The sequence below is a fragment of the Primulina eburnea genome, chromosome 8 (genome assembly GCF_022965805.1).
Source record: "Primulina eburnea isolate SZY01 chromosome 8, ASM2296580v1, whole genome shotgun sequence".
NCBI classification, from domain to species: domain Eukaryota; kingdom Viridiplantae; phylum Streptophyta; class Magnoliopsida; order Lamiales; family Gesneriaceae; genus Primulina; species Primulina eburnea.
In genome coordinates this window covers 5,400,504-5,409,780 of record NC_133108.1, presented here as the reverse complement: position 1 = coordinate 5,409,780, position 9,277 = coordinate 5,400,504, and the positions used below count along the sequence as shown (strand labels likewise).

General features: G+C 37.1%; 1 pseudogene; it reads left to right on the top strand.

The window, feature by feature from the left end:
• The first annotated feature begins 494 nt into the window (after positions 1-494).
• Positions 495-3,431, top strand: LOC140838662 (ADP-ribosylation factor GTPase-activating protein AGD12-like; annotated as a pseudogene).
• The last annotated feature ends 5,846 nt before the right edge of the window (positions 3,432-9,277 follow it).

Below are 9,277 nucleotides of genomic sequence, written 5' to 3'. Positions count from 1 at the left end.
ATATAAAAGGTAAGGATTCAAATCTTTTTCTAGATCTTTTTTTCCTTTTCAATGTTTGCCAAGGAATAAATGGTGCAAATCCTTCTCAAATTTATATCGCTATGTTTCGATTTGAACGAGATCGTAAGCAAAGATATGGAATATATCTGCGTAATGAACGCTTGCATGGGTGAAGATTCAATCTTTAATCTGCAACATTATCTGGGTCTTTCCCAAGATCGATTATTTCTTCCTTTTGATTTCATTCGTGCGATAAATGTCCAGTTTCTCGCGATGGATTTGGTGGGGGGGAAGGCCAGATTTTTTTTTCTGTTTTTGGAATCTAGTTGTCGATGTAACGGGGTCTGATATATGAATCACGTTTACAATGTTTTTTGTGGATTTTTGTTGCCATTTCAAGCATGTTTTTCCATCTTGGTAACATGGATTCACGTTTTTTTTGTGGTCCTGCTAATTGCTCATTTATTTTGGAATTCGGTCTGCTGATTATGAATGATGGATTTTTATCATTTGGTATATACTGATTGTCTCTACTTTGTAGATGTTTGGACTGACAAATTAGATTGAATTTGAATCTCGATCTTCTGTGCTATTTATGTGTAGGTACTTATTCAGAGATTGCTTGAATTGAATAAATAGTATTGTTGCAAGAAAGCTATGAACAGCCATCCATCTTCCTTGGGACGACCATCTTCAGGTGTGTTTCTGTGCCTCGTTGCAATACTAAGAAAATTTTAGTATTCTATAGCTCAAGTCTGTAAAAAGAGAGAAAAGGAAAAAAGAGGAACTGAATGTTGATGTCGTGTGACCTGTGCATTGTACCTACTGCACGAACTGCATAATATTGTTAGATTACAGATAATGTATCACCAAGTGCGCTGTTATGTAAGATGAAATGTAATCTTGTGGGACACATCATAATCAATATTTGGCATGACCATGCTGATTTTTAAATATTAAGGCTTGGTTCTTTGATTTCTGACATATGTTTAGACCACACGGCTTTCATCACCGTGGTTTTATTCGCAGACTTCAGTTTATCCATGGTGCATTGGTTACTGAAATTTGTACAGGTGAACGAAGATTGAAAGATCTTCTGAGTCAACGCGATAACCGCGTATGTGCAGATTGTGGTGCTCCAGACCCAAAATGGGCGTAAGTTCCCAACACTTAGAAATTTCTGATGTTAATTTTTAAGAAAGATTCAGTTATTGGTCTCCCCATAGATGTGGCCTTAGGGTCATGCCGCTCACTTTTGCCCTTTTCAAGTGCTCAGAGACTGCAGATTCAGTGGTTTTCTTCCCTATATTTGTTATAATAGCTTGTTTATACCGAAAATAATTAAAAAGTTCTGCCTATAAAGGATTGTTGACGCTTTTAAAAAATGGAATTGAGATGAAGATATCTAAAACTTTCAAAGAAAATTCATTTGTTCCTGGTTTATGGTTTGTTCAATTGTTCTCTTCCCCCTTCAGGTCGGCAAATATTGGAGTGTTTATATGAAATGCTGTGGAGTCCACAGAAGCCTTGGTACTCATATTTCTAAGGTGATTGCTTCAGGAATTTTACACTCCGCTACGAGCTCTTTACCCTAACCACTGAAGGGTCCCATTCAGCTTCTGCTTTTCTTAAAGATCCTTTGATTCCTTTTGTCATTACCCTCGTAATTTCTATCCTACAGGTCTTGTCTGTGACATTAGATGAATGGTCTGATGACGAAATTGATGCAATGATCGAGGTTGGTGGAAATGCATCGGCAAATTCTATTTACGAGGCTTATATTCCCGAAGGAGTGTCAAAACCTGGACCAGACGCTGGCCATGAAGAGCGTTCAAGATTTATCAGGTGGGTTTTAAATGTTAATTGGTGTACCTTTTTAATGAGATGAAGACTGGTGGTTGTTTCTTCAATTGTTCTACTTTATCCCACATGTAAGACCAATAATTAACACATGGCTAACAACTGCTTTATGATTCCTTGACTTGCATGTTGTAGGTCTAAGTACGAGCTTCAAGAATTTCTGAAGCCAAGCCTGCGAATACTGTCAGGTGCTTCCAAAAAAAATTCTTTGCAAGCAAGTTTGTCCAGGAAGATCATGGATAGTTTTCGTACTTCAGCTTCGGCGCAAAAATCAGTATGTTACCTCGACTATCTTGGTTTTGTAAGGAGGTGATATATAATTATGCACCGGGTTTGGTGTTCTAATGATCATTACTTGTTTTAAAGGTTATTTCAAATCTGATCCACAGGAAGGCATGGTGGAATTTATTGGGATGCTGAAGATTATTGTGCTTAAAGGAACAAATTTAGCCGTCCGAGATATGCTTTCAAGTGATCCATATGTCGTCTTGACTCTTGGGCAGCAGGTTAATATATCATTTCAATTTCTCAAAAACATACAATTTTTCTGTCAATTAAGTTCCATACATTTGGAGTTTCTTACACCTTTCATGCTGCTTCCTTTGTTCTCAGAAAGCACAAACAACTGTGATTAAAAGCAATTTGAATCCTATCTGGAATGAGGAACTCATGCTTTCTGTTCCACAAGATTATGGTTCCATTAAGCTGGTAATCCTTTATTTGTTGTCCTCAGATCCAAAAATTCATGGAGAGGCCAATTTAGCATATTGAACAGGGACAAAACTTACGATCGACCAAGCATCTCCCACTATAGCAATAGCTATAGTTGGTGGTGATTCTATACTTTGTTTCGTCTAAAACATATAGCAATCCACACACTACATGTAAATCGATATGCCAGACAAAAAAAATTTATATTTCATGGGAATTAGCCCACGTGAGCTTGGGGATGCTACCCATTGTAGGATTGAGTATTTATAGTTGCACTAGAAGCTATGGTTGATAATAGTGGTGCTACTTAAATCTTTCAAAATGTGCAGCAATCCAAATGCCATGTTTTGATTGTTGTACCAGCTTGATGGTCACAGATAGCAACAGGAAGCAACAAACCATTGTTTGCGCTCTGCGCTCTGACAGTTACACTTTCAAAATGACTATACATGTAATTTAGAGATTTTCCTGTGTTGCCAAACCATTTGTAGTATATGATTGAACCTTGTACGATGACGGTGAGGGTGATATTTGTTTTTGTTCCATAAATTTAACAGCAAGTTTACGATCATGATACATTTCTGCGGATGATATTATGGGGGAAGCAGAGATAGATATTCAACCAATGATAACTTCTGCGACTGCATTTGGAGATGCTGGAATGTTTGGAAACATGCAAATCGGGAAATGGCTGAAATCACACGATAATGCTTTGCAAGAAGACAGCATTGTAAATATTGTTGATGGGAAAGTGAAGCAGGCTGTTTCCCTCAAGCTACAAAATGTAGAATCTGGTGAATTAGAACTTGAACTTGAGTGGATTTCTCTTGACCAATAGATGTATATATTACTTATTATCACCTTTTCAACTCACCAGTTACTGAAAATTAATTTTATTTAGTTTTGATTGGGAAAAGTACGCATTCTTTTCTGTTACTTTTTTCTCGGCTGAGTGTTTTATACTGTACCATCTGGACAAATCTTCCTTTAAACTCGAGACGGATCCAAATTTATACTAATAATGATTTTCAAGAATGAGATTGATCAAGTTTTTGTAAGTAACGCTAATTTGAGCTCAGTCGGTTTTGAGTTTCTTCTTTCTTGTTCTAAAGGGTTAATCGCAGTTTTAGCCATAGCAAAAAATATCTCCGAGTTCGAGTTTTTAGCTTAATCGAATTGGCTACTCGACATGGATTGGAGCTAGGCTTCCGATCGTGCTCAAGTTGAGTTTCGACCGAGGTACTCGTAAACGATTCACTCGGAAAAAGAGTCCGATCTTGACCATGAAACCAACGGTTTACTAGTAATATATGTATTATAATTAGCGTAATATGGATCGATTTGCAGCCTAGCATCTCTGCATGTAGAGAATGCATTTAAAAAAGTTAATAATAAGAAACTTCAATATTATGCTACTCTTTTGCCTACTTGGTTGTTGTTGAAGCAGCTCTTACTTCCATCCATGCCATCATAGCGTTAAAAATATTTTCGGCACTTTCATTTGGTTCGCCAATTAACTGATGCCACACGCCCCCCAAGATCTTCAAACTCTTGTCCTTGCTACTCGCTGTTTCATACAGGTATTTAGCCCCTTCAGGATCGCATATTATATCGTCTCCACCATGCATAACCAGCAATGGAACTTCCAATAGATGACAACTTCTTTTTATATATTCACAGGTTTTCATAAACTGCAGTGCAGATGCTGCAGTTGGCTTCCCGGAAGTCCGTCGATTCGGGCTATTTTCCGCCAGTTTCCTCTTCCAATCTTCCTTGTAAGCTTTACTCAACGGAGGGCTAGTGATCGCAATTCTCCAAGATGGAGCAAAATACGCAGCTATAGGTAGCAACTTCTCCAACGGCCACACCGGTTTAAACTTCCTCGAGATCTCACACATTGCACCACTCAAGATCAAGCCTTTCCATTCTGTTTTTTGCTTCAAGCATATGAGTATGGCAATGCCACCACCTAAAGACTCACCGTAGAGAAAGCGTGGAAGATTCGGATGAACATAATGGATTGAGTCGAAATAATGAACGCAGTCAGAGACCAAGGGGTGAATATCTGAGATATGATCGTATGGCCCTGCTGAGAATCCATGACCTTGTAAATCGAGGGCGCAACACAAAAAACCGGCTTTCGCCATGGCTACTGCATTTAGTTCAAAAAGCCAACTGCTCTCTGAGGTGTAGCCATGAATCATGGCTACTATCCCTTTCAGTTTGGATTTTGGATCTGCAGGTTGCCAAGTTTGGGTGAAAATGTTAATGTTTTCTTGGTTTTTCATGTAGGTTTCTTGGTGGAGTATCTGATGTTTCTTGTAAAAATCCTCCTTTTTCAGGGATCCGTAAGGGCTGTTCTCATTGGCTTCATGAATTGGATGAGCCATTTTCCCTGGTTTCTTGTGTAAATTTTGTGTGAAGTTTTTACATCGATACCACCCACTAAACGTTCAACATATAAAGAAGATGGAGGTGGGGGTAGGGGTGCTGATGTTCTTTATGATTAGTTGGAAAAAAAAATTCCCACCTGTCAACATAAATGATCCTCAAAATAATTTACCCATTTTGTTAATTTTTCTGAAATTAGAAAAAGAAATATAAGTTTGATAACATCAAGTATTTAACTAATACCATCATTATGGAAATTTTATTTTGCAATCAAACATAACTTTGAATCAGGGGATCAATCTACCATCCCTTGGACTAATGGTCACATGTGGTGAGATATATGTCTCTAAAATTGTCACATCTGAACGAATTCAAGACTATCTCTCAAATTCACTTAACGCGTTAAAGGTCATGCTTTTTTATTAACCAGAGGTCAGAAAAGGTCGTGCTCATGGTCTCTTCCAAAAAAGTCGAGCTCAAGAACATATCAAATGGGCCAAGAACATGAAAATTCTGACAAGACCAAGCTCACAGACCATTCCCTAAGGGTCCAAGCTCATAAGTGTGGCTGAGAAATCCGAGCTCAATGGCAGCTAGGAAATGTGAAATCTTTGTCAGTAGATAAAACCCCGATAAATATGGGACCTGATCGAATCTTATCGAAATAAGGTGAGAGCAATAACGCCATGGTAAAGAAGTCCTACCATTTGATGTTTCTTATCTCAAGTAAGGTTTTACTCTAACAAGAATCGTACTCCAACAAGATAACTAGCATCTTCTGCCGTTATAAATACGAGATATTGGTCACGGTTTTACGACATTCACTATCTCTTGTTTACTCAGCACTAATATATCACACTTCGCTCTTTGTATTCTAATCAGAGCACATACTTAAGTATCGGATGAGTCACGTCGAAAACATATCTGACGCTCTCTAACCCTAATTTTGTCTGTGCAGACCACTCAACACTGACCCGACCCTCAAAGACTCGGAAGATTTGAAGACCCGCTCACCAGACCCAAGCCATGGTAAAATTTTTGTATCAATCAAGTATATACTTAATTACAACGTTATGGAATTATTATTTTTTTACAATCAAACATCACTTTGAATAAGAGGAATCAATCTACCACCCGTTGGACTAGTGGTCACATGTGGTGGGACTGAGCTGGAGTACTCTATGTCCCAGACTAAAAAATTTAATGAAAGTCGGTGAGCAGGCTAGTTTAGATTAGGGTAGTCTATATATATATATGTATGTATATATATATATAAGTATGTATATATATATATATGTATGTATATATAATAAAGTGATGGTGAAGTTAAACTTTGAAAAATCTTATTTCTGTGCTCCTAAAGAGACCTCTCCCAGGTTCAACTACTGTGAATGGAAATTTGGTCTCCAAAAGCATGATGCGCTTGAGCTCGGGAACTTTCGATTTCAACTACAATGCATTAAATTTGAAGGCCCCAATGGCAATCAATACCGTTTCTCTTTGGTACCTACTTTTGACAGATTACAAAGCTATTATTATTACTAAATTTCTTGTTTCTTAGCCATCACTGTACAAAATAGGAAGTCGGATACAAAGATGTTGCATGTGATGTTGAAAATTAGGTACCCTTTTTCCTTGTCTTTTGCTTTTCTTGTTTACTTTCCTTGTAAATTGTTTTTCCTTGGGTGCGACTGCATGCATACCATTTAGGATAGCAGGCTATACCAAAAAAAATTATCATTTATAAACATTATAAATATTATTTTTTTTAATGATAATTTTTTTTTATTTTAAACAATTATTTTTCTAAAAAAAATTAGCAATGGAATATTAAACATTTAAAAACCTTCGTTATTTGGTGCAATAATTGTCCCTACTTGGTAGAACGATCGAACCGTGATACTTGAGCTGATGTGTGGTTTAAAAGATTTGAGTTGCACCATTGTCACCAGCTATAACTTTTGGTAAAGCGATAAGCTATCGGTCCTGCAGTCGTCAATTAACAAAAAATGTCATTGTTGATTAAAATCATCGCTACAAAAACTATCACTGTTCACGACGGTTCTAATCAAAAATCGTTTTAAAACAAGCGTTTTGGTGACGGTTTTTTTCTCGAAAATCATCGTTAATTAGCGACATTTTTTGATAAATCGTCGACCGTCTCCATAGCTCAACTACGAGTTATTTTATGAAGAAATTTAAATCTGTTGCTAATCTAAATAACGACGGTAGCTAGTTGGTTTTTTTGTATTCGAGGAAAATTACAATAGAGAAAAAAAAAACAAAGACCCATTCCATTTTATTTAAAGAGGGTTATCAAATGGAATCAGAAATGCTAAAAAGCCTAGAATATGGATTTGTTCACGCCCTCACTCTAAATCAATTATCCACAATGAACTACATATATTGCTTTTATGTGGTCACACATAAAATATATGCGGCTCTCTATCAACAGTGAAGGTAATAAATACTTCCACTGTAGGGTCGAACTAACCCAGGATAACCGACAGTACTGTGACAAGAATTTTTGACATGGATCCCGACACAGCTGTGCAAAAATCAAAAGGAGCTGAATAAAGAATCTTTCATCTAGCTCTAATGTTTGGTGTGGCAATGCTTCAACACTACGAGGATGTGTTGGTGCAGAATATCTCCGAAGAAGAAATTGAATTACTGTCAACTAGAAAGATGCTGGCTGATTAGTTAGCTATCAAATTTGAGTTACTAGTTTATCAAATTTAAGTGGAGAAGAACAGAACTTGGATGCTAAGATGTCACATTTGACACACTATCTGACCTTTTCCATGTGATAAAAATCTAGAGATTGGATCGATAAGGCAGATAGTTCCGCAGCGTACAATATGCGCCGCGGAAAGGTATCCGCAGCGTGCATTGCACGCTGCGATGCACGCTGTAAAGTTGAAAGTCGTCTTAAGTTTGACACTATTGACATCGTGCAATTTACGCTGCGGTTTAGTTTATTAACGGCGTGCAGAGTATGCTGTTGATAGTTAAACTATTGGCAGCGTGCATATGTACACTGTTAATACAACATTCTGCGGCGTGCACATATACGCCGTTAATAGTTATAAAACAGAAAAACCTTAGCGACGGTTTACGACAAACCGTCGCAAAATGGCGACGGTTTAAAACCGTTGCTAATTTAGCAACAATCTTAAAATGTAGCGACGGGCTTATAATTTCGCGACAGTTCAAACACCGTCGCTAAATTTTGCGTCCATTTTAAAAAAAAAATTACTTTTATAATTTAATTAATTTTTATAAAAATACAATGCAACTATAATAATATACTCATGATCTTAATTAACAATAAAAAAATACTCATGATCTTAATTAACAATTAAATAATTTACCAAAAATTGAAACAAAAATAGAAACTTAAATCGAAACTTAAATCATGTTAGTAGAGAAAATTTTAAGTGTTGTGAAAAAAAATGCAACGGAGATCGGGAATAAATAGAGAATTTACGATTTTTTAGCGACGGTTTGTTACTAAACAGTCGCCGATGTAAGTCTATTAGCGACGGTTATTAATTAACCGTCGCCGATTGGCGACGGTTATATTTAAACCGTCGCTAAATGTGGACTTAAATCGATGACGGTTTCTTGCAGACCGTCGCTAATTTAAGATTCGAACTCATTTTCCGCGGCGTGCTTATAATATGCATGCCGTGAATAATACTATTGACGGCGTACGATTAATGTACGCTGCTAATTTTTTAATACGATTTTTTTTTAAAAAAAATGATTTACTTTTTGCAGCACACATAAACTTGCACGTCGTTAATAATACTATTAACGGCGTGCTTTTATGGTGCGCTGTCGTTTATATAATTTATTAACAGCACACATAAATGCATGCTGCGGATATTACTATCCGTAGCGTGCTTTAATGGACGCCGTCAATAATAATATCCGCAGCGCGCTTTTAATGCACGCCATTCATAGTATCAAGTTACTATCCGCAGCGTGCTTTTAATGCACGCCGTCAATAGTAATATCCGCAGCGTTTTTTTTAATGCACGTCGTTAATAGTACCAAGTGCAACACTATTAACGGCGCACATATGGGTGCACGCCGCGAAAAGTAGTATTCGCAGCGTGCGTTTAATGCACGCTGTTGATGATGTGCTGCGGAAAATCATTTTTCTTGTAGTGGCGAAAAGCTATAAATTGTACGCAAACACTGTGTACTTAAATAACACTTTCAAGAAAGCAGAAGGCGTCACTTCACCTCCAATCTCTAAACAGAAACTTAAATCATCCCCACTCTAACTATTAGTCTGGTAACAACA